Source organism: Carlito syrichta, unplaced genomic scaffold (genome assembly GCF_000164805.1).
Source record: "Carlito syrichta isolate Samal-C Ts95f unplaced genomic scaffold, Tarsius_syrichta-2.0.1 Scaffold288211, whole genome shotgun sequence".
Taxonomy (NCBI): Eukaryota; Metazoa; Chordata; class Mammalia; order Primates; family Tarsiidae; genus Carlito; species Carlito syrichta.
In genome coordinates this window covers 33,764-39,087 of record NW_007232307.1, presented here as the reverse complement: position 1 = coordinate 39,087, position 5,324 = coordinate 33,764, and positions in this window count along the sequence as shown.

Below are 5,324 nucleotides of genomic sequence, written 5' to 3'. Positions count from 1 at the left end.
TGAACCCACGGGCTCAGGCAATCCACTCACCTCAGCCTCCCAAAGGCGCGGGATTACAGGCTGAGCCATTGAGACCGGCTTAGATCTTTTTCTTTGTAGTTTCTAGTGGTTTCATGTTGGAAAAAACAACTTTTGGCTGGTCATGTGTCCCACACTTGTAATCCCAGCATTTTGGGAAGCTGAGGCAGGAGGATTCCTTGAGCCTAGGAATTCAAGATCAGTCTGGGCAACACAGCAAGACCTTGTCTCTACAAAAACTTAGCTAGGCATAGTGGGGCATAACTGAAGTCCCAGCTTCAAGAGGATGAGGCAGAAAGATTGCCTAAACTCACGAGGTCAAGGCTATAGTGAGCTGTAATCATGCCACTGGACTCCAGTCTGGGTGACAGAGTGAGACCCCGCCTCAAAAAAGGAAAAGAAAAAAAGAACTTTTCTCTAGAGATATTTTTGAGGTTAATAATTAAAATACTTTGTTTATTTTTATTTCAATAGCTTTAGGGGTACAAATAGTTTCTGGTTACTGGGTTGCATTGTATAGTGGCAAAGAAGTCTGGGCTTTAAGTGTATCCACCACTCCCACCTGTGCACGTTGTACCTGATAGGTGATTTTTTAACCCTTTACCCCTTCCCCTGCACCCCTTCCGAGTTTCCAATGTCCATTATACCATTCCCTATGCCTTTGCAGATCCTTAGTTTAGCGTGCACTTATAAATGAGAACGTGGTGTTTGGTTTTCTGTTCCTGAGTTCACTTAGGATGATGCTCTCCAATTCCATCCATGTTGCTGCAAAATACATTATTTCATTCTTTTTCATGGCTGAATGGTATTCCATAGTGTATATATACCATATTTTCATTATCCATTGTTTGGTCGATGGGTTTTTAGGTTGATTCCACACCTTTGCAATTGTGAATTGTACTGTGATGAACATGCAGGTGGAGGTGTCTTTTTTATATAACAACCTCTGCTCCTTTGGATAAATAAAATATTTTAAATTATAAAATATTTGTACATGGTAAGAAATACAAACAAAATGGAAAGTAGAAAGTAAAAGACCTTATCAGCGCTCTCTCATTCTCCATTCCTCAGCAGTTATCATTTTTCTAGGTATCTTTCTGGAAATTTTCTATGTATAATCAAATATACAGAGAGTTTCAAAAAGCATACATTTTAAGAAAGGAAAAAACTGTATTGAAATTGTAATACTCAATATATACTGGTAACAAAAGATGAATACAAGTCACATTTGACTTCTGCAATTGCAAGAGGTGTCCAAAGTGGTTACCATCAGCATCCAGACACTTCTGATTATGGCAAACAGCTCCTAACATCTCTTAAAATGTGTATGCATTTTTTGGGCACCCCCAGTATGTATGTATATATAGTTTTAAAAATGTATAAATAGGATACTATACATATTTTCTACATTTTGCTTTTTTTCATTCACATATTGGTCCTATTCCAGAGATTGAGGTTTTAAATGAAAGTTAAAAAATTCATTTTACTGCTAGGTGTAGTGGTTCATGCTGGTAATCCTAGCACTTTGGGAGACCAAGACATGAGGATTGCTTGAGCTCAGGAGTTCAAGATCAGCCTGGGCAATATAGCAAGCCCTTTTCTCTACAAAAAAAAAAAATCATTTATAAGGCAAGACTGTAGAGCTGGCTGGGCGTGTAGCTCACGCCTGTAATTCCAACATTTTGGGAGGTGGAAGTGAGAGAATTGCCTGAGTCCAGGGGTTCGAGACCAGCCTGGGCAACTTGGCGAGAACTTGTCTCTACAGTAAATCAAAAAATTAGACAGGCATGTTGGCACACACCTATAGTTCCAGCTACTTGTAAAATTGAGACCAAAGGATTGCCTGAGGCAGCAGGTCGAGGCTGCAGTGGCAGTGAGTATACCACTGAACTCCAGCCTGGGCAACAGGGTGAGACTCCAAATCAAAACAAAACACCCCCACCTCCAAGAAACCACAACAAAAAAACAAAACATAAAGCTAATAAAAAGATCAGGGGTGCTGAGCTTGGTGGCTCAGCCTGTAATCCCACGCCTTTGGGAGGCTGAGGTGAGTGGATTGCCTGAGCCCGCGGGTTCAAGACCTGCCTGGGCAGCGAGACCTCATCTCTACAATAAATCAAAAAATCAGCCAGGCGTGGTAGCGCATGCCTGTAATTCCGGCTACTCGGAAGGCTGAGGCGGAAGGATCGCTGGAGCCCGTTAGGTCAAGGCTGCGGTGGTCGGGAGCGGCCACTGCACTGCAGTCTGGGTGACAGAGTGAGACTCCAACTCAAAAAAATAAAGTTGCTATTATTTTATTAAACATAGTATATATCATGTAATTTAAGATGCCATTAGGCCGGGCTCGGTGGCTCAGACTGTAATCCCAGGACTTTGGGAGGCCGAGGCTAGTGGACTGCTTGAGCCCGCGGTTTCGAGACCCGCCCGGCAACTGGGTGAGACCTTGTCTCTACAATAAATAAAAAATTAGTCGGGCGTGGTAGCACACGTCTGTAGTTCTGGCTACTTGGAAGACTGAGGCGGAAGGATCCACCGGAGTCCACCAGGTCGAGGCTGCGGTGGCCGGGAGCGTGCCACTGCACTCCAGTCTGGGAGACAGAGTGAGACTCAAACTCAAACTCAAGAAAAAAAAAAGATGCCATTGATTATAAGATGCATCTGAAATCCAGAGATTTTAAAATGTGATAAAACCTCCTAGAACTGATAAAATATAGAAATAGTAATTCTTAACTCCAGAATTTGATTCATTTTAGTGATTTCTCTTTGTTGAAATTCTTGTTTTGCTTAGGTACTGATTTCCTGATTTCATTTAGTTCACTGAGCTTCAAGATGATATTTTGAATTCTTTATCAGGCAATTTGTAAATCTGTTCTTTTCAGAATTTATTCCTTTGGTTGTATCATGTTTTTTCGATGTGTGTGCGTGTGTGTATTTCTTAATGCCTTGCATTATTGTCCTTGCTTATTTGAAGAATCAATCATCTCCTCCAATCTTTACTGACTAGCATCAGGAGGGAAAGGCCTTTATCAATGAGCCCAACTAGAAAATCTGAAGGTCAGACTTTTTCTATGCGTGTACCCACTCTAATCCTCTTGGGAGGGGAAATCTGTAGATTATACAGATTTTTATTCTCTTGATCAAAGCCAGACTTGGTGTTGAGGCCTCCTGTTTATTTTCCCTAGTGCAATGCCCAGAGGTATTCAAGGTTATATGCCTTTTTCTAATCCAGCAGGAGCTAGTTGCTGATATTTGTGTGCTGTTGTAAGGGCCTGCATACACCATATGCAGGGGAGTGTGGAGCACTGGCTACCGGATCCGAGTGCTTGTCAGCTAGTTGAAGGGGTTTACAGGTGAATTGCCCTGTGGGGTTCAGGGGAGGGCCTCACGATGGAGTCTGCAAACCAGTTAACAGGCTCTGCAGCCAGCTTTAGAGAACCATGTGTTGGTTGCTGTGAGTCTCTGCCTTTTTTTTCCTGCTCCTATTTTCAGACTATTCATCTGTGCAGATTCTGTCAGTGTTCTTGGTGGGGCAAAACAGAAGTTGACCTCTGGAGCAGCATCATGCAAGGCTGGCAAGGCAAGTCACTCACTTCACTTTCACTTTCCCTCCTGCAAGAACTTCTGGGCCAGCAGGGCCTCTCTTGGCACCCAGCTGTGCTACCTTGGGGGAGGATAATGTGGGTATAATGTAACTGTTTTTCTTACCCTCCTCAGTGTGGATTTGGATTTCTTGCTCTACTGGAGTGGCCGGACTTTTTTTTTTTTTTTGGTGCAGTCTCACTCTGTCACCCAGGCTGGAGTGCGGTGGCACACTCACAGTCACCCAGCACTGATCTGCTGGGCTCCAGTGATCCCTTCGCCTCAGCCTTCCAAGTAGCCGGAACTACAGGTGCATGCTACCATGCCTAGCTAATTTTTAAAATTTATTGTAGAGATGAGGTCTCGCCAATTTGCCCAGGCTGGTCTCGGACCTGCTGGCTCAGGCAATCCGCTAGCCTTGGCCTCCCAAAGTGCTGGGATTACAGGCTGAGCCACTGAGCCTGACCAGAATTATGCTTTTAATTATTTTTGTATATACATATGTATATATTTGCTTTTTTGTTTGTTTGTTTTTTGGAGTCAGGGTCTTAGTCTGTCATCGAGGCTGGAGTGCAGTGGTACAGTCATGGCTCACTGCAGCTTCAACCTCCTGGGCTCAAGTGATCCTTTTACTTCTGCCTCTGGAGTAGCTAAGACTAAAGGTGTGCACTACCTTGCCTAGCTAATTTAATTTTTTTTTGTAGAGACGAGGTCTCACTATGTTGCCTAGGCTGGTCTTGAACTACTGGGCTCAAGCAATGTTCCTGCCTCAACCTTGCAAAGTGCTGGAATTAGATGTGTGAGCCACCATGCCCAGCCTGTATTTGCTTTCTAACTCTAATCTTTTTCTGGTATGCCAGTATACACTTAGAGAATTATAGAGTAGAAAGGTTTTTTCAAAGCTCTATCTTGTATTTCAAAGAATTTTATATAGATAATTCTGTACACAGCTTGTTTTTAGTACCACAAAGTATTTTGAAAGATGATTTTAAAATAGTTTTACCATATATTACTGACTTACAGATCCCAGTTTTGCTTCTGTAATTTTGCATTTATTTCCAGTTTGCTGCACTTCCTCTTAAAACTGTGGGTAAGGCAAGGCAGTTCACATAAGGTTCCTCATAAACAAAGGGGAAATAAGAACATCAAATACCAAAATCAAAATATTCTTTTTAATAAGTTTGTTTACACCTTAAATAAACAGATTTAATAATAATTCTTTTTAAAAAAAATCTACTTGGTTTCTTATCTAATATTCATTAATTTAACCCCATCCTTTAGCCCAGAGTTAAGTACCCTCTCAATTTGTTAAAACATATTAGTTGTTCCATTAATTTCATCTATTTTACCAATTCATCAATCTGCAATTCCTTTGACCTCTTTCCTATTTTGGGTTTCTTATTTCCTTGACCAAATGTCTTACTCTTTTTAGTTTATTCCTCATTTATCCTCTGTCAGCTTTTCGAGAAAGGGTGCATAGAATATATATATTTTTGAAACTCTTTAGGTTTGAAAATGATTTTATTATAGTTTCACAATTGGTTGTTAGTTTGGCTTAGTATAGAATTCTAAATGACAAGTAATTTTTCTTTTTTGTTGTTTCTTTTTTTTTCTCCTCTTTTAATTTTTATTTTAAAATTTTGGGGTACAATTCAGGGTGAGGCATCCAAATATTCATTGTGCAGGTACCCTTGTTGATGAGGTGTGCCCCCCAACCCCAGGCAGAT